This window comes from Ochotona princeps, chromosome 5 (assembly GCF_030435755.1).
Source record: "Ochotona princeps isolate mOchPri1 chromosome 5, mOchPri1.hap1, whole genome shotgun sequence".
Lineage (NCBI taxonomy): Eukaryota > Metazoa > Chordata > Mammalia > Lagomorpha > Ochotonidae > Ochotona > Ochotona princeps.
In genome coordinates, this window is record NC_080836.1 from 80,513,934 (window position 1) to 80,534,953 (window position 21,020).

A 21,020-nucleotide genomic window follows, 5' to 3' on the forward strand; every position below is an offset into this window, starting at 1 on the left:
TGGCACACACAAGATCTGTGGTTGGGAACAGACCTGGTTGGGGAGCAAACAGACACCTGGCTGGATTATTGTTCCCATTAGTGAGCATGAGGGCCAGGAGGGGGGCTGCAGGATCCCTCAGCATGTGTGTGGGCTGAGTCTGGAAGGCGCAGGACTGGGCTAGACTCCAGCACCCACTGGTGCTCGTGAGAACCAGGGTAGGTGTAAAACAGGATAGGCTAGGTCTCTGTCCCTGCTGAGCCATGTGTGAGCTGTGTCTGGGTGCGGACCAGGCTTGGCTGGGCTATACAGCCAACAACAAGAACCAGATTGGGTAAGGACCAGTGAGGAAAGGCCACTCTTCCTGTGGGACAGGAGGTAGACTAAGTAGGGCTGGCCCATGGACCCATTAATGTGTATGAGATCCGGCATTGGGAGAGATCCTGATGGAGGAGCTTGGGTAATTCCTCTGTTGGAACATACTGCAAGACAGGCAGCAGCCCAGACTAGGCCAGGAAATGGTACCCGTCGGCATACATTTTGATGCAGGTCAGGGGCAGAGCAGGCTGTGTCAGTTCATATCACCCACTCGTGAATTTGAGTGCTAGAATGGAGTGTGGGTTATGCCAGGTTGGGATGCAATACCAGCCAGTCCACATTAGGGTCAGGACTGGGGGCTGGCAGGGCTGGGCAAGGCAGTAGCCCCCACCAGTGTGAGCTGAAATTGGGGGTGAGTCAGGCCCAGCCAGGCTACCACACCCACTAGCAAACGCAAAAGTGAGGCAGGCTGTGCCAGACTGGGCCGCAGCACCCAACCGGCATATGTAAAACCTGGGGCAGGAGGGCGGGGAAGAACCCGGGGTCAGCAGAGCTGCAGAGGCCCCCCCTACTGGGCCACTGCTCCCACTGGTGAGCATAAGAGCTGGGATGGAGAGAGACCAGGCTGCGTATGGCCACAACATCTGATGGCCTACATATGAGCTGGATCAGGGAAAAGCCAGGTTGACTGTACCTTCTGGTACATACATAAGCCAAAGTGGGTGTGGGTGGGTTGGGCTTTGCTGCAGCATCACTTGACAGATGCTAACACGGAGGATAAATTCGTCAGGCGCAGGCATGGCTAGACAGGTGGTGGCACCTGCTGGCACAAGTGTGGACTGGATAGTAGGGCTGGTTGGAATGAACTGGGCATCAATGCCCACTGACAAGTACAAAAGTTGATTGAGATTTGGGACAGATGGGACCAGTCAGCTGTACATACCTGTATGCATGGGAACCAGGGTAGAGGGCTGGCCAGGTGGGGGTTAGTACAGTCTCTCCAACTAGGCTGCAACTCCCACTGGTTTGCATAGAGGCCAAGTATGTGGTGGGCAGGATCAGGCTGGACTCCATCACCCTTGGTTTGTGTAAAACATGGGACTGGAGACAGAATTGACCCAGCAATTGCAACAACTAGTATGTACGTAGGCTGATTTTGGTGATGGACTGTGCCAGGCCATGTATTGGTGAAAACACACAAGAATCAGGTCTGGGATCACCTCAGATGAGGTTTCTTTGGCGATTCCCTACCAACTGAATCGCTGGACTCAGAACCTCAACCATGGAGAGAATAGAAGGTTCCATGGCATGTGTCAGAGCTGGGCCTCCTCAGTGGCTCAAAAGTACATAGAGGATATGGCAGCACATTGGAGTCTCCAGAGGATGCCTGGTACCATGGCAGAGGTTGGAGGACAGAACAAATTGATCTGGGCAGATGGAGACTCTAAGGTGGACCATAGCAGTGGATTCTGGAGAGATTTCATCATGATTGGAATGATGGGATTAACAGCAACTCAGGACTGTTGAACTATCAAAACCCCTTGAGAATTTCATGGCATTGTAAATTTCTTTTTTTCTTCCTGTTGTTGATTTTGTATTGTGGCTTTTCATTTAACGGGATGTAGAGTAACTGTATAATGATTATCATATCCAGATGTGAGGATACAATGCAGTATGCATCTCTACTTCTAGATCAAAGATGGACTCCCAATGAAACTGTTAACTATATCTTGACAATAGGATGCTGGACTCTCTGCCATTGTCCATGCCCACAATGATGGACATATAACTATTTATAAAGAACTATACTATAGTAATAATATAGGGGAACTCATTGGCGGGAAGGATACTTGGGGTGGGCGTAAGGAAAATCCCAAGGCCTATGGAACTGTATCATAAAGTGATAATAATTATGTGTATATATATATATATATATATATGTATGTACATGTGTATGTGTATATATATATGTATGTGTGTGTGTATGTATATATATATATATATAAAGAATTTCTGGATGGGATACTGTGTTAAACATTGAGTTGCATCACCCACAATCCCTTTCAATGACTTAGCACTAGGACTGCTGTTAACCAAGTCCAATCCCAAGCCCTTCAGATACATGCTCTTCCTCTAGTTACCGGGAAAGGCAGGTGTACAAAAGGCCCAGCCATTTTGTTCCAGTTCTGGGTAACTCTGACGGGTCACATTAACCCTCGGAGCCCGTATCATATTTCTGTGCATGCTTCCGCTTCCTCCCCACCTTTCCTCCAGTGCCTTCCATAATAACCCCCCCCCCCATGCTAACCTCCATGCTAATATGCACCTCTACGCTCCTCCGCAGGGAGGCCATCCTATAACAGTTATTACTCCAAGTGGTAAGAGAAAGCAGGGGGAATAACTGGGGCTGTGGGGCTGCATCCTTTCCTGCCTGGCTGCCTATGAGACCCCACAGTCACCGGGGAAAGCTAGGGCATTGTGAATCCTTGGCACAATGCAGTACCCTGTTTAGTTGTAAAGGCAGCTGCTGCTGGAGCCCTGGGATGCGTCTGAGGACTCATGGAAAGGAACCATTTGCTGGGACAAAGGGACAAAGAAGCAGATATATCAGCAAGCTTCAACAGTACTACGAAAAAGAGGGTAGGAAAAAACTGAGAAGGCCAATCTCAAATGAAAGTTAGATGTGAAAATCAAGACATCCCAGACACTGCAGAAAAAAGCTGTCCTCTCCTACAATGGGAGAACAAAGAAAGCTAAGGATTAAGGCCAAGGCATAAATACAGCTATAGTCCAAAGTGTAAATTCTGCTCTCCCAAGGTCAAGGCCATAGTCAGAATAAAATGATATCCCAACAGGGGATAGAAACAGCTGGATGACTCCTCCCTCCCAAAATTTTCCAAATATTCCTGCAGAAGTGGTCTTCCTTCCTATTGAGAATAAGGTTTGCTGTATCATGGAATGAAGATAACACAAATCTTCTCCCAGTGAGGTCACAAGCATCCCTGCCCAAGATGAGCCTCCACCTCTCTTCTTTGTCATTAGTTCTATGATTAGGGTAACTTAAGTTACAACAGAACCCTGCCCATTGCAGCTAATAAAGGAGCAAAGAGGAAGCACACCCTTCAGGAACTTGGGATTTTCCAAGCATGGACCAGCAGAACTGGCTACCTACACAAGGAATTATATTTTAAGACTGAAATATAAGGTTGAATAAGTAGGAATTTATCAACTCAATAATCCTCTCCAGTGGCAGGGAGATTTACTATCTTGGCAAGAACCCCAGCCAATGGTGCAAACTCAAATTTCAAGGGCTCCTACAGAAGAAAAGCCAGCATTCACAGTGAGGGAGAGGTTAATGTTAGGAGTTGCTGGATCTAATCGTGGAAGAAGGAACTAAAATCCTGAGAAGCAAAGATGCTAGAATGAATATACTAAAACAAACCAGAAAAACAGTCTGAAAGATGGGAATGTTTCAAGAGAAGACATAAAGAATGTGTTGGCGAGAAGGGCATCAGTGGTGACTTCCCTTTCTAGGTCAAGGCTGACAGGAGGAAAAATTACTACCAAGGTAGGTTCCCAGGGCAGGCATTTGGCACAGTGTTAAGCTATCACTTGGCACACCCATACACTAAACGGAAGTGCCTAGTTTGGGTTCTGGTTCCACCACTTCCCACCCAGCTTCTTGTTGATGTCCATCCTGAGAGGGAGCAGAAAATGGCTCTAGTAGTTGAGTCCCTTCCACCCATGTGAGAGGACGAGATGGAGTTCAAGACTCCTGATTTCAGCCTGGCTTCACCTTGATTGCTGTTAAGTGTTTCGGGAGTGAACCAGCAGAGATCTCTATCTATATTTCTCCCTCACCCCTTTCTAATTTAAACATAATTTTTCAAAACAACTAGGCTTCCTGACAATAATGTGATGAAAAGACTCCTTAACAATACAGGCAATTGGCCATGTAGAATTATTAGGCACCCGTTCGATTCAATTGTCATATGAGCAGGAGGATTTTAATGGAGGAAGCAGACCAACAGGGAGGTCATGCAGTTGTTTTTATCAATCATGAGGGTCAAAAGAGAAAGGTAGCCAAGAAGGTGCTACTCGGTCCATCCAAACTAAAGAAATCATGGATCAGGAGACTAAGGACGGTTATTCCAATAGCATGATCACTTGCCCAAACTGATTTCCCACAGCCCATTAACTAAAGATGTCGGGTTCTCTGGGAGAAAGGACTCTACAATGCTACAATGGATATACCTGCTTCCAAGTGCCCCACTTCTTCCTCCATACTGAATTTGGACCAATTACTCCATCAACTAAACTGAGGGAGGAGGATATCCAAACATTTTGAGGGCTGTGACAAGCAGGATCCGAACTGGCACTCACATTCAGAGACCTGTTCTAGGAAGGTTCCATGAGAGCTAGATGGTAAATGGAATCCTGGACAAAGCCTAATTCATAATGTGCCCCTGGAGTCTGCACACCCATATGATGATCATTTCTTCAGAACCTGGTGGTATAATTAGTATTAACTTGCTTGTTGGTTGACACAACTCTTATACTGTATCTGTGTTCTCCGTAATAAAACTTATTATAACAAAAGAACTTCTACATGCTATCTCCAAGACAAGATTATTTAAAAAAAAAAAAAAAAACAGGGGCTAACATTGTTGAAAAGGGGTTAAGCCACAACCTGCAGTGCATGTTTGAGTCCCAGCTGCTTTATTTGTAATCTAACTCCCTGTTCATGTGGCCTGGGGAAGCAATGGAAAATGACCCAAGGGCTTGGACCTCTGCACCTATGTGGGAGATCCTCATGGAGTTTTACACTCCTGGATTTCACCTGCTCCAGCCCTGCCTTGGAAAGGGTAGCCATTTGTGGAGTGAACTAGTAGATGGAATATCTTTCCCTGTGTCTCTGTGTGTGCCATGTGTATATGTGTCACCTCTCTGTGTATAATTCTGCCTTTCCAATAAATATTTTTTAAGAAAAATGCAGTTATTCCCAAAGAGATATGACTAAAATCAGAATCTTTTCTCAAAATATAGGGCTTCATTGTTCACTTGGTAGGCTCAAGGATATGTGGGTATAGAGGATTTGAAATTCTGTTAGTGTGCTGGCTTCGGCAGCACACATAGTAAAATTGGAACGATACAGAGAAGATTAGCATGGCCCCTGCGCAAGGATGACACGCAAATTTGTGAAGCGTTCCATATTTAAAAAAAAAAAAAGGAAAGAAATTCTGTTAGTGTGACTAAGGCATTGCCCTTTTAAAATTTTTTTTTTATTTCAATTAAAACATTTTAAACACATACATGATTCAGTCATTGGAAAACTTTTAAATATATTTGGGTCAATTTGAGTATGTGAGTCTACTTTTTCAACTGCAAATTTTATTAAACCCATATAAACCTAGGTCTGACAAAATTTTAATACATGAATTGGAATGTACTGTGAGTATTAATGCACTTGATATGAAAAAGGACTACAAAATATCCCATTAATAATGTTTTATATTTATCATATATTAAAATATTTTAATAGATTTAGTTAAATAGAATCTATTGCTAAAATTAATTTCCTGTTCCCTTTTACTTTTTTAATGTGGCTATTAAATCTCTTCAAATTACCTACAAGCATGTGATTCACTTTACACAAGTATAAACAGTGGAAAATATGAGTCTGAAGGATGCAGAGGCGTGTTTTCAAGCATCTCTCCATTCGGTCCATGAGTCTCGGCTCTGCAGAAACCAGACAGGTTCTACAGCATGATTGTAGACAGCCACCCACTAAACCAGTACAGGCCTCCACTGCAGCTACCTCGATGGTGTGATTTCTTTCATAGAGCTGTTAGCAGAGCCTCAGGTCGCGCTGGCCCTTAATGTGGTAACCGGGTTCTGTTTCATCCGTAAGGGAAAGTCTCAGAGACCACTGGCATCACATGCAATGGATAACAAGGCACATTTTCAATTTTGTCACATTGGGCTCTCTAAACCAAGTTCAAATTCCAATTCTTTCCCCTGTGCTTTTAGCAATTTAGCTTCCCTAAGTATTACATTTTTTCCATGTATAAAGTTACACCCACCTCATAGCGGTACTATGAAGACCACCATGAGTTAAGCTGGATAAAATGCCTTTCATCAAGTAAGCAAACAATAAATGCAGGTCTCCTCCCATCTGCGGCCAAAGAGGAAACCTGGGATAGTAAGTCAAGTGAAGCACCCAAGTCAGAGCCAATGGGATGCAGTCTCCACTGGGTATCACACACACTGACAATACAGCGCATGCTGACACTTAGCCTGCTGCAAGAATAGAGTCCACGAATGGCCGAGACTGCATGGCAGAATCACCTTGAGAAGTTTTTAAAAGTATGGACAAGCAGGCCCAACCCCAGAGATTCCAACTTCATTTAATCTTAAAATTTATAGTCAGGGTTGGTTGAGCTGGTTCATGTTCCAGCTGCTTTACTTCCCATCCAGCTCTCTGGGAATGCAACAGAGGATAGCCCAAGGGCTTGGGTTCATGCACCCACATGGGAGCTCCAGAAGCTTCAGGCTCCTGGCTTCAGACCAGTTCAGCTCAGGCTGTTGTGGCCATTTGGGGCATGAACCAGTGGATGGAAGGGCTCTCTCTCACTCACTCGCTCGCTCTCTCAAATCTCCCTTTCAAATAAAAATAAATACTTTTTTTTAAAATCACACTCCATTCAGTTCCTGGAAAATGTTTAAATGCCTTTGGTCTACTGTGATATGCAGGTGTTTCGTCAAAGCTTCCCAGGTGACTGTAATAGGCAGGAAAAACAACTTTCTCTACCTGCTCCCCTAGTCCTGAGTCTTGCTTGGATAACCAATCTCCCCACCTGCCTGCCCATCAGTCACAGATGAAAACAAATGAGGCAATGGCATCCGGGAGATCTTTACTATGGGGAGGGAGGCCTGAGATAGAATGTAAAGCCATTGCCATCATGATTGCTTCAGACATAGAGCAGTAAGGAGAAGAGGGAGACAGGATTCCCCAGCTTCCCCCAACCCAGATTTATTATTCTGCCCATGCCATGGGGGTCTGAGACCAGAGAAGGTTCTGCAGCACATTGATGCGGAGGCCCCCGCAGCCCAGGTGTGAGCTGGGCTCTGATGCTACTTGCTATTAAACACAGCAACCCCCGTGTCAGCATATTTGCAGCACATTTCAAGATGGGGTCAAGAAGCCAGGAGCTGATGATGGATTCTTTTATTTATATATATATTTATTTTGCTTACTGGCAAATTTGAGATTTGGAGGGTTCTCTGGCAGCTGCTGTCAGATCGCCAGGTTACAGAGAGGGGAAAAAGCAGATCCTGGTTCAGACTTCCCATCCAGTCAGCTTTTTCTCCACACAATTTGCCATTTCAAGGCAGAGAGGCAGCCAGGATGAAGACAAGAGAGTGCTTACCAGCGACCTGGTAACCAAGGGTGCTGGCAAACCAGAGCAGCCAATCAACTTCCCATTCTGAGCTGATGTGTGCAGCTGAGTGGTCATGGCTGGTTGGACTCCAGCAGGGAGTGGCAGGTGATTTCTTGAGGACAAGTTGCCATAAAAGCTGGAGCCTGTCGTGATTCTCTCTCCATCTGGTATCCTACTTCAAGATGCGATCCTTTCTCATGCGTGTGCACCTGTCACTCCCATCCACACCGACGTCAGCGACGAGAGCCCTCATCAGAAGCAGGTGGACGCCAGCACTGGGTTCCTGAAGCACCAGGACCTAAAGCTCAAGAATCCTCTTTGCTTGGTAGTTACTCTACTTGACATATTTTGATGTAGTGAACCATTTTAGTGCTTCTGAGGAATTTGGGTTCCCCTGTAGTCGCCAGCTCCATGCATGGGTGAGGCACAGTGGCAAAGGCAGAGCTGGTTGGGGCCGTCCCTGGGCCCCGAGAATGTGACACCTGGAGCCTCTCAACACCCTAACACCCTTCAGCTGCCTGGAAAGCCGCCCGCACACACACAGGGTATACGGGCCTTGTTGGCTTCCTCTGCCTGTCATTCTTCTTTCTCTTCTTCTAACATTTTCAAGTTCCCTTTTCCTCCTCCCAGCCATCTGGCAGCCCTGTGAGGCCAATAGTTCTGAAACTCGTGTCGCTTCCTTAACCCACTCTATCCTACACTAGTCGATCCTCCGCACCTGATGATTCAATACCGCACACCTGCTGCAACAGCACTGTGGGATGAGGAAGTTCGTAGCAACTCAGGTTGTGAAGCAAATGCGAAGCTACTTGCAGCCTCGTGCCTTCAGGGTATCGGGAAAACGGCATTTGTCCCGGCACTTGGGACACCTGCAACCCATAGCACAGTGCCCCGGTTGGATGCCCAGCTGTCCTACGGCAGCCCCTGGTAAGCGGCAGGGATGGCTGAAGGGTTGGGTTCCTGCCATGTGTGCCGGCTGGTTTCCGCCATCATGGGCGTTTGCGGAGGAAACCAGCAGGGGAGCGCCGTCTCTGTAGACATGCCTGTCTTTGTCTCTCTCCCCCGTTTCTCAACTGAATAATGATTTTTTTTCAAATGGCCAATTAAAGAAAGAGTATGTATATAGAGAATGACCTACTTTATCACATTTACAAATACAAAAAAGATCATTTGATTAAGACCAGAGAATATTTTCATAAAACGGAACACTTGTTCATGGTAAAAATGCACAGGCAAACTAGGAATAGAACTCTGCTTCCTTGAATGACAAGAGGTGTCTATCAAGAGTTACAGTAAACTCCACTTTTTTTTTTGAAAGTCAGATACACAGAGAGGAGGAGAGACACAGAGGAAGATCTTCCATCCGTTGATTCAATCCCCACTCCGCAAGTGAAGAAACTATAAGGATTCCTAAAGAAAGCACGGAGGCAATAGACTTTGAGCACTTTGCACAAAATAAACGCTCAATAAACATTAACAATGACTATGTCGCCCCCCAGAGGTTGGAAGTGGTACAGGAATAGATGCAACCGGACATCTGAAAATCAACCTGAACCCAACATTCTTTGCCCAGTTTCTACTAAAAACAAATACAAAAACAAAAACATCCCATGCTAATGAGACTATGTGGATTTGCATCCCTTCCTGCAATGACAAGGGCAGAAATTCTTGCAGATTTCTAAAAACAGCAAATTCTGGCAACTCATACCTATAGCCTTAAAAGTGTTCCACACACCCTTTAACCCAGAAAGTTTACATACAAGCCTTTCTCTGAGGAAATAGTCATGCCTGTGTGCCAAGACATGCACCCAGGGGCATTCACAGGAGCACTGCCAATCACTGACCAAACCCCAGGATGTGGGGAAGAGAAGCCTAACACCTAACAAAGGGGATAAAAGAAATGTCTGTGGAACACTTGGACACGACTGGCAATGAGGTTGCAAGGAACTATCAAATAACAAGAAAATTCTCACAAGCTATATTAAAATTTCGGCAGATGGTTTCCAGGCCAGCATATGGCTCAGTGTGTTAAGCCACAACGTGCATCAGATGACATCCATGTAAGTTCACATCCCAGCTGCACCACCTCTAATTCAGTTCTCTGCTACTGTGCCTTGGAAAGCAGCACAAGACGGCCTAAGTGCTTGGGTCCCTTCCACCTAGGTAGCAGATCTAGCTCCTAGTTTTGGCCTGGTCCAGCTCTACCTAGCCTTTGTAGCCACTTGTGGAGTGAATTCAGTAGAAATAAGATCTCTCTCTCTCTCTAATCAATAAATCTAGAAAAAAAAAGTTGGGGGCCAGTGTGATGGCTCAGTGGCTAAATCCTTACCTTGCACACACAGGGTTCCCATGATAGAGTCGTTTCGTGTCCCAGCTGCTCCACTTCCCATCCAGCTCCCTGCTTGTGGCCTGGGAATGTAGCGGAGGATGGCTCAAAGCCTTGGAACCCTGCACCTACATGGGACACCCGGAAGAAGCCTATGGCTCCTGGCTTCATATCAGCTCGGCTCTGGCTATTGCAGCCACTTGGGGAGCAACCAGAACCAGCAAATGGAAGATCTTTCTCTCTGCCTGTCCTTCTCTCTGCCCCTTCTTTCTGTACATCTGCCTTTCCAATATAAATAATTTTTTTATTTAAGTCCCTCCTTTTTTAATAAAAAAAGGCTGGTTCCCAAACAGAGGAAATTTTAATATTCCCTGTCAATACACCCAAAACGCTCTAAGCAAACTTTTACAGGAACTGGGAGTTGTCGCTACCCTCCTCCCTTGCTAGCAGATTTTGCAATGGGGCCGTGGGAGGACTTCACCATTCTGACCTCAGCCCTGCAGCCTTCAGGACTAATGAACCCTCCCGTGTGTGGGGCACTGCGTGTGGGGCACTGTGTGGGCAGCCTGTGCAGACACAGCCTCACACCCCACACATCTCTCCCGCTCTCCGCCTGCGGACTCCAGGCCATCCTGGGAGTCAGGTTGGCTCCTTGGAAAGAACAACACACTTCTCACAGAGCATGTTTATGCAATCGCTTGTGAAGATGCCTATAAAAAGAGCTTTTTTTTTTCAAATGTCTTTTGTACTTCACCAAGTACAGCAAAGCAGGAAAACATTATTTTTGGTAACAAACGGAATATAACACACAAAAAATGTTGAGCGGAGTGGTAGAAACAAAGCCATTTCTATTTTGGTGCCTCTCTGCTTCTCTCTTCCCACCTCCAGAGCTTGCCAACACAGTAAGCATTTTTTGAAGCTCAGAGAATGTCCTCAGCGGGCCAGCGTGACTTGTACAAGGGGCAAGCCCAAGGGCTGGGCCAGGGTCGGTGCCCGAGGCCCGCCTCACCAGCACCTCCGGAGTGCAGGAGCCCAGGCCTTCTTGTTCTGCAAACACCCTGAGGCTTGGTGCCTTTTCGCTGGACACTATGTTTGGGAGAAATAGATAAAAGGTGTTAAGCTAAGAAGAGTCAGGGTTTACTTCCTTCTTTGTGCTTTTCTGTATCTTCCCACCTTCCTACCGTGGATCTGGATTCCCTGTGCAAGCTGGCCCTGTCACTGCTTTTTCCCACGCCGAGGAGAGGAGAGGGGTGGGCAGCTGCCTCCGTGGCCCTGGAACAACTGTCAGGAAGTCAGTGGTCTGAAAGCACAGGAACTTAAACTCAAAGTCCTGGGGTACCTGGCTCCTGACTTTGGTCTGGTCTGGCCCCGCCCAGTCAACCTATTAGGTGCACTTGGGGGAAGTGAACCAGCAGTTGTAATTGAATTCATTCTCTCTCTCTCTTTCTTCCTTACAAATAAATCCAAATTTTGAAAGATTCATTGATTGATTGAAAGGCAGATTATACAGAGAAAGAAACAGAGCTCTTCCATCTGCTGGTTCATTCTCCAAATGGCCACAGTGGCCAGAACTGAACGGATATAAAGCCAGGAGTTTTTTCTGGGTCTCCCATGTTGATACAGCGCCCCAAGGCTTTGGGCCATCCTCCACTGCTTTCCCAGGTCACAAGCAAAGAGCTGGATGGGAAGTGAAGCAGCCAAGACAAGAACAGGTACCTATATGGGATGCCCAGGTCACAGGAGGAAGATTAGCTTGCTATGCCATCACATCAGCGTCTCAAATCTAGTTTTTAAAAAATACACACACAAAAGACTAAGCACTTGGTAAGTGTTCTTTATAGTTCTTACCATTTTTCCCCTCTGGTGTATTGATCCACAAAGAAACAAATAAGAAAATAACACGCAACCAGGGACTCCTGCAAAGGGGAAAAACTTACTGGGTTTCTGTTTTTTAGAGAAAAGCTAATGGAAGACCAAAAAAAAAAAAAAAAGATCAAATTACTTTCCTGTTTTAGAAGTTCACCTGAAGTATTCACAGCACAAATGAGAATAAACCAGAGTCACTTTCCTAAAGTTACTGCCACTTAAAGCATGGGAGCAGGAAAAATCCAGGGGCAAGGAGAGCGTGAGAGAGCCTGGGACCTAGAAACGGGCTGACTGTGGAGAGAAAAGTTGACTTTGCCCAGGAGAGAAGCTCCGCCAGCTCCTGATGCCACCACGGGTCCTCTGCGATGGACAAACAGCGCCACTCTCTGGCCGGTGCTGCAGTGCAGGCGAGCCCCATTGCCTTTTCCCCGCCAGGGACAGCATTCCTTTGCAGCAGTTAAAAGGCCTCAAAAGCACTTCATTATAGACAAGTCGGTAAGAGGCAAACAAAATTAAGCAAGGCCTGGCAAGCTCCCCTCTCCGCCATCATCCACCACCTCATGTATGCGTCCGATTCCGGTTCCCTTCCAAACGCCCCAGCGTCAGAGGTGTTCCTTCCCAGGCAAGCCTGTGTCCAGCAGCAGCCCAGATCAGAGGGGAGACAGGCAGAAGTGAGAGAGGTCAGGGACACCGCAGGCAGAGAGGAGCAGGGGAAGAAGGGGCCACACCGGCTGGGCCCTGACCGTGGACTTCACATCAGGCACTGGAGTTCTTCTGCTGCCGCTGCTATTGCCAAAAATCATTCTAGAAACCAAAAATGAGTTTCCAGAAACCAAGGGGCGCACGGAGAGCCCCGTGCAAAGGGCTGTTTTGCAGCTTTGCTTGTGATGCTGAACTGCTGGGAACAGGTGAATGGGCTACCAGAAGGACAGTGGCTCCAGAAGGGTACTGGCAGGGCAATGGGTGGGACAGCAGGGGGCCTGGGGAGTGAGCCTGCCTGTAGGACTTGCTTCCAGCTATGCCCCTTTCTGAGGTCGTGTGTCTTACTTCCGTTCCAATGAAAGCATTACACTAAAGATGAGGCTGCAAGGATGTATAGATATTCTCGATGACTAGAGTTCAGTTTGCAAAATGCAGATCTGGGGGCCAGCAGTTCAAGCCCCTGCCCTGGGAGGCACACATCTGGTATCAAGGTGCCTGGGGCCCAGGACCCCTCAGCTTCCCATCCAGCCTCCTGTGTCTGGGCACCCTGGGAGGCAACAGGTGATGGTTCAGGTAGTTGGATCCCTGCCCCCTACTCCCAAAAGCCAAGACGGAATCCCCGGGCTCCTGGTTTTAGCCAGGACCAGCCAGCCCAGGCAACTGTTGGCATTTGAGGAACAAACCATTAGCTGGAAGATCTCCAGGAAGCTCATGTGTGTCTCTGTCCTGCTGCCTTGAAAAATCAGTAGATAATGTGTTTTCTGAAATGCTTCTCACATCCGCAGCTTCCGACTCAGCGCCCCACCACACCAGCCACCTCCGAGAGGGGAGGTGACACTTGAGGCTGTCATCAAGTGTGCACTGGTGGAAATGAGTGGAAAATGCACTGCAATGGATCTGGGCTTGCCTTGGAGTCAGGGCCTGAAGCCAAATCCTTACTTTGTGGTTTATTAGTGTGTGATTAGGCTTAACTTCTCAATCTCCTCATCCAGAGAGTGAAGCTGTAACCATTATGCCACTCAAGGCTGCTGGCAAATTAAATGTGCCAGGGAGGCTACACCACACCACACTGCTGTTTGGGGGAATCAAAAATGGTAAACATGGGGCTAGCATAGGGGCATAGCAAGTAAAGCTACTGCCTGCGATATCAGCATCCGATACAGACACGGGGTTTGTGCCTTGGCTGTTCCACTTCTAATCTAGCTCCCTGCTAATGCACCTGTGAAAGTAGTAAGAGCCTGCCCAAGTGTTCAGGTCCTTGCCGCTCATGTGAGAGATCTGGATGAAGCTCCTGGCTCCTGGCTTCAGGCTGGCTCAGCACTTGACCATCTGGGGAATGAATCAGTGAATAGAAGAGTGGTGTGTGTGTGTGTGTGTGTGTGTGTGTGTGTGTGTGTCCCTCTTTCTCTGTAACTCTTTCAAATAAATGAATCTTTTAACAGGGGGAGAAATGAATACTGGTGATTGCTGGCCTGCCAAGCGCTTAGCACACAGAGTCTGGCACAGGGTCAGGGTGCACTCCCCAGAGGGGCAATTTCATTCCCATTTCAGGATCCAGCTGGAGGGGTGGCAAGGGAGGAGGAACAGGGCTGTAGTGAGGCACAGGGGCTACAGGGGAGCCAAGGGGAAAGGGGGCAGAGGCTAGAGATATAGTGTTGGAAATGTGGTGCCAAGGGCCCACACGCAACGACATCTTCACACCCTCCTAACCACATGAAAGTTGCTCCCCCATGGCAGAAACTCTCCTTGGAACTCCTGGGAGCCCATCTCCTGATCCCAGCAGTCTGACGTCACAACTGGGACCCTGCGGGCTCCCGCCTGCACCTCTCCATTGTGGCAGCCCACGCCTGCTCCCACCGTGGGGAGGGTATGGAGGCTGGGGACAATCTGCTGGCTGTGTGCTTTCTCCGATCCTCATTAATTCAGTTCCTGTAAGTTCCGTTGCACCAGGTACTGAGAGAGCCAGGCCCGAGGAGAGGAGCCATCGGAGACCTTGTTGGAACAGCAGGGTGTGGGCTGGGGCAGGGGGAGGGGGAAGCAGGATAAGGGAAGATACCAGGAGTCAATCTCTCAGGCCTTTACGGGACACAACACACAGTACGTTACCAGATTCTGAATCAGCCCCCATAAAATAAGAAGTCTGTTCTGTCCCAGTTGGGGCTGCCAATGACCCAGCCTCCTTGGTGAAAACTTGGCTTTGACCCATACCACCTTAAAAATTCAGCTATGGGGGCCGATGTTGTGGCATAGCAAGCCAAGCCAACACCACTGACATCAGCATCACATGTAGGCACCCGATTTGAATCCTGGTTGTTCCTTTTCCCATCCAACTCCCTGCTGATGCACCTGGGAAGAGCAGCAAAAGATGACCCAAGTGTTTAGGACCCTGCCACCCATATGGGAAACCCAGATGAAGCTGCTGGTTCCTGGATTCAGCCTGGCCCTCCAGTGGCTGCGCAGTAAATCAGTGGATAGAGGAGCTTTCCCCTCTGTCCTTCCCTCTCTCTAACTGTCCACTTTTTTTTTCTACCCACATATAGTAAAGACAAAATGAGGGGGAGCCCTCATAGTCAAAATCATTGGGAGGTTCCTGCTAGAGGAGTTAAATTGAAAGTGTGCTTCTACAACATACTGTTTCCTTCCCCTAGCTCCACTGGGAACTTGTTACCTGAACCAGGAAGGGTCTCCAAGAGGGAATTCAATATGTACATACAGGTTTTAAGGCCAAGCCAGATGTCCCCCACTTGCATCTTAGAGGAGTCTCTAAGTAACTGCAGGAAATGCCACTTGCCCATCTGCACAGAAAGAAGTGTGAAACAACTTCCATTGAGCAACTGTGGCACAAGCATCTAATGGCACTGCCCAGAACCTTAGGGTTTCGACCACCAGCAAGGTACTTGCATCTAACTGATGTGATCAACCAGAGACACAGAAGTGAGTCAGAAACACCACCTCTCCCTCCAAGCACCAGCATTTGAGTGCAGGCCACCTCCTAACCTCACCGCTGAGCAAAGTCAAGGCTCCGAACGGCTGTGACGTGGCCAATGCGCTACACATACCGAGTTAGTGGCCACAAAGGGACTAGAATATGATGTGTCCTAACCCCAGTCTCAGTCCTCTGTGTCATACACTTCCTTCATGCAACCTTGCATTCAAACTACTCTCGTTTTGTTTGGCATCACCTTTTCCTCCCCATCAACAAGACACCATGGAGCAGTCTGTTCCTTGCTAACAAAAGGGAGTTGGTAGAAAAACAGCAGCACTCACCCAGAAAGCAGGTGTCAGCTGCCGGTAACCAGAGGCATCAAACACCAGAAGAGAACCCAGCATTTTTTTTAATTATGTAAACGATGAAAGCTGCCTTTTACTGCGTCCTTCCCATCAGAACTCTTGGAACATCTGAGGCTTTGATTAATGAGGCCATAGCCAAGAATGAGATTCGTGTTACCCCATAAACACACCATGGGTTGTTCCGGACTCAATTTTGGCAATCTGTTTAATATTCAAGCTGGCCTTTCTGCACCCCACCCCCACCCCTTGTATCTTATTGCTTAGGTACAAAAAGATGTTGTTTAAATAAGAAAATCTCTTCCTTCGTGTACTGTTCTAAACTCAGTGGGTTCTTTGCAGCCAGGTGAGAAAAAGTTGCAATTTCAATGCACAGTCCTTCTGAATGCCTGCGGCCTGGGAGGTATAATGAACAAGCCTCCGTCTTGGATCGGTTCCCAGACCCACAACGCGAGAACGCTGTGGTGTCTAAACAGAAGTCCCTGGCTTTCTTTCAGTCCCTAGTCTTATTAGGCTTGATGCTTCTTTATTATGTTTTGTTCTGCATCCCTAAATCCCCCTTCTGAAGCATAATGCTGCAAACACAGGGTCTGCACGCCCAAGAGCATTGTCCCCTAGTCGCCATGGTAACCCAAGCACATCCACCAGGCACTTTACTCCAAAGGAAATCGCAAGCTCGGGCTCTGAGCTCGCACCTTGCACACGCCCACCCCAGTCAGCGGCTATCCCCACGGGGGTTTCTGTTTATGAGAGAGTTGGCAAGAACCAAAAGGGCCGGCACCACAGTGTTTTATCGACTTTATTAAAATACCTGAGACACACATTCAATTTCTATTTATTATGGTTTCACCTGTGCCGAGAGGGGGGCTGCTGCGCTTGACAAATGGGCTGAGCTGCTAGCGAGTTTCACTCGGGTGTTGGTGGGTAACAGATGCCGAATAGTGGTTTCATAATAGTGTCATAGGACTTTGTACTTTTACCACACCTTTCATCAGTGACTCTCCAAGGCTCCCTCATTAGTCCCCCCCATTCCCCCTGGGAAGGAAGTAGGTGGTGACGGGTACCCCACACATCATGCCTGAAGAAAGAGGAGGGTGTGAGTCGGTTGCCCAGACATAAACACAGAGCCACAAGCAGGAGGCGGGAGCCCCAGTCGGATAGTCGCTCTCATCATGTAATTATCCTACAATCGTGCCCATCATTTGCATTTTTAATTCCACTCATTAACTTACGGCTTCTGTTTCGGGAGACTTGTCTCCACACATCTGAACCGTCGGAGTGCCTACGGCTGGTGCTTTTACGCAGCAAGTTGGCCTCATGTTGGGACAGCTCAGGGAAATGGCCCTGGTCCCACCACGAGTACAGCCCATGACCCACCCCAGTGGAAGGACTCAGAGTCAGAAGTCCTGAGCAGTCCTGGGCATCCAGACGTCGGAGCCATCCCACACTGCATCTCAAGCCAAGTGCAAAACATGAGTAGGCATTACACAGCACGACAGTTCCACTTTCAGGTGAGGAAACTGAACCCCAGAGCGAGTTCTCAACGCCAAGCCCCATAGCTAGCCAATGACAAAGGCCTGCCCTCCATGCCCAAGCCAGCTGGAAGGTTTTGTCAGAAAGCCTAGTGGGAACTTCCAGACCACATGCACTGCCCTTGAACGTCAACCGTGTAAACTTGCCATGAAAGGGATTTTTGGTCTGTGTTGTTCCCAGCTCCACTCCAAATGAGAGAGCTTCACCCTCTGGTGAACCACCCAGGCGTGCACTTTTGTGGACTGAACATCTGCACGAATCCTATTCCACACAGCACAGCCGAAGAACAAGAATGGAACGGGGACGGGTACAGAACCTGGGCTTGTCTCAATAGATCCCACCACCAGAAAACAAAGCCACTATCTTTGACCACCCCTTCATCCCATCCTCTGCCCAGGCTATGGGGAGCAAGAGGCGAGGCAGGGGTGAGGATTCTGGTCCTGCGATGCCATTCCTAGTTACAGTTCCCTCCTTAGGACTCAGCTGCAATGTCACCTCCTCCAGATGGCCTGCTTGCTTTCCTCTCCCACCGCAGTCACTCCCCTTTGTTTTATTTCCGGTTTTATTTTCACAATAGCAGTAACAAATAGTTGACCCAAAACTTGCTTATTTGGCAACTATATCCTTACTCTAATACTGTAAGTATCATAAAGTTAAAGATTTATTTTACTTGAAAGAATAACAGCGAGCGAGAGAATCTTGCACCTACTGGTTCACTCCCCAAATGGCCACAAAAGCCAGAGCTAAGCCAATCCAAATTGGAGAGCCAGGAGCTTCTCCTGGGTCTCCCATGTGGGTATAGGGGACCATGGATTTGAGACAGCAGCTGCTTTCCTGGGCCATCAGCAGAGAGCTGGATCAGAAGTGGAGGAGCCAGGACACAAACTGGCCCCCACATGGAATGCTAACACCTCAGGCAGAGGATTAGTCACACAGGATGCAGCATATCCTTATCTGCCTGGCTTCCAGTGATTCCAAGGCTGGCATTTGCAGTGTTTGTATCAGCCCCTGGGACTTTACTGATGCAATTACAGACACGTGATCAGTGGGTATGTAATTGGATGGATGGGATTATCTACAAAGAACAGATCACCCAAAGGCAGGTGGGAGCCCAAATCACCCAAGAAATCAACTGCTCCTGCTGGTCCATCTTACGGATGTAAAGACTGAGGCCCTAGCAGGTTCAAGGAACCTGCTCTAAATCATCTACATGTATAATCTGGGGGGAGATCATAGGACTTTAAATGAATAGCTCTGCCCTATTTTAAAACAAACAAAAGCTCAGCTCAAAGAAAGTAAGGTCAACAAGGCTCAGTTGAATATGGTGTCACAGAGATCTCCCTCCCCCTCCAAACTGTAAGAATCAGAACCCCCAGAAAAGCCAACCCGGAAGGCACGTGTCCCACCATGTCACCCACAGGGAACACAGGTGCAGAACCGGATGTCCCGTCATACTCTCAGAATCCTCCCCTCTTGCCGCAGGAAACACCAGCCTGCCACAGCCCTCCGCCAAGACTCTCCATTTCCTGTGAAAGAGGAATGTAAGCCCACTGCCAGGCCAACCAGGAGCACCACTGGCATCTCTTGGATGTAGGGGAAATTTTAGCACACAACTCAGACTTGTCCGTCTTCTAAGATGGAAGACTTAGGTGGTCTGCTTACCTCACCTGCCCTGCCCCAGCACCTCCTCCCTCTGCCTCGGAGCAGAACAGCACCGGGTCCGTGGTGACAAATGGCAGGCTCTGTCATGCTGGGGAACAAGACCCCTGCCTTCACCTCATGTCAGAGTTGCTGTGATGACACAAATGATGTCCCTACACCATCACCCTCAATGTGAGGTTATCTGATGGTTTTCCCAAACAGAGCTGCCCCATTTCCAAATATTCACCATAATTGCAATGTGTTGGTGCCTGCGTGGGTGGTGTCTGATTGCTTCAGGATGTGTGAGGATATCAGGTGGTTTGGGCATATGGGAGTATGCCTGGTTAGGCTCCTCAGTTTACCATTAAATTAATATGATAGCTTGGACTCCTCATCATATAAAGTATGGCAAGTTTCCACTGCTTGGCATTTTAAAAAACAAGCTATCCCTCAGGCAGGGAAGCTGGGAGATTCCAAGTACTTGTGGTAGAAAACACAAGAACTGCTTTTCAGCTGCAGCTGAACATGGCTGGGCCAGAAGCAAGCACAGACCATCAGCACCATCATCAGTGCCACCTGCCCTCTCCCAGGTTGTTTCCCTTGGAAGGGACTACAGCACACAGTGGCGTGTGTTCAACACACCTCTTGTTGGGCACACAGAAGGCCAGGTCTCCCAGGCTCCCTGATGACTTAAGCCATCCCATTCACATGTAAGTTAAGACAGGGTACCAGCAAACTGACTTATGCCTCTGACCTAGAAAACCATTCCAAATGACCCACCAACCCTCTCTTAAGCCATATACTTAAGGTTGTAGGGTCATCATAGAAGGGCTTCATCCTTGGTCACTACATAGAGGGGTACACCAGAGAAAGCCATTCAGCTCACAGCTCACACTGGATTGTGACATGATTAAGAAGGAAAGAGCTATAGCAAGCCCCTGAGGTTTGGAGCTTTATTTGTCACAGCAGTAGATCTGGGCCTTTGCTGACTGAAACAGAATGCATTTTGGCAGTGTTGAACCCATCTTCACATTTGGGTAACTGGTGTCCTTTCTCCTCTCCTCTTTGCAACTTTAAAAGACTCACTCTCAGGGTCACCACGATAGTGCAATGGTTAAGGTCCCACCTTGAACGCACCAGGATCCCATATGGGCACCAGTTCTAATCCTGGCAGTTCCACTTCACATCCAGCTCCCTGCTTGTGGCCTGGGAAAGCAGTCAAGGATGGCCCAATACTTTGGGACCCTGCACCCACGTGGGAGACCCGGAAAGAAGTTCCTGGATCCTGGCAGCACCAGCCGTTGCAGCTCACTTGGGGAGTGAATCATCGGAAGGAAGATCTTCCTCTGTCTCTCCTCCTCTCTGTACATCTGCCTTTCCAATAAAAATAAATAAATCTTAAGAAAAAAAAAAGACTCACTCTACGAAATTTTAGGCCTGAACTAGTATGCATATGTTTGAAGGAGCAAGCATGCTTTAGCTGACTGATGACCTTGCAGCCTGCATGAACTTGAGATGCCCAGCTCGTATGGTAGACCTGAGAGTGGCTCCCAGGGTCCCGCATCCACATGAAGACAAGAGTTTTGATAGGAGGGCTCAGTTACCAACACCTACATTTAACAAGTGTAGGAAAACTACCCATTACTGCTCAATGACTTTGCATGGAGCAGCCCTGGGGCCAGAGGAGGACATCCCAGAGGGCCATTTGCAATCATTATGCAATTAACATTCTCATGATGTCTCAATTCCCACAATGGTTTTCTATTGATAGAAACCTTGTCTTCCTGGACTTTTCCTCCAAGTAAGCTGGCTGCCTGTCCCACCTATGTGACCTACAGGATCATCCTTCAACAACCTCACTGGTAGGTTTTATTCCACATTTTTGTGGGGCCTGGAAGTCCTTGAACTGGATTTCACAGCTCTCT

The 21,020-nt window shown here is 47.9% G+C and overlaps 1 long non-coding RNA gene and 1 other non-coding gene across 2 annotated transcripts in view; one reads left to right on the forward strand and one right to left on the reverse strand.

The window, feature by feature from the left end:
* The window catches only part of LOC131480396 (uncharacterized), a 144,488-nt gene that overhangs the window by 68,125 nt on the left and 55,343 nt on the right, over positions 1-21,020 (reverse strand). The window lies entirely within an intron of this gene.
* LOC131480418 (U6 spliceosomal RNA) lies at positions 5,409-5,515 on the forward strand. Its single transcript, XR_009245523.1, has one exon. It is a non-coding gene; the product is annotated as a U6 spliceosomal RNA (small nuclear RNA).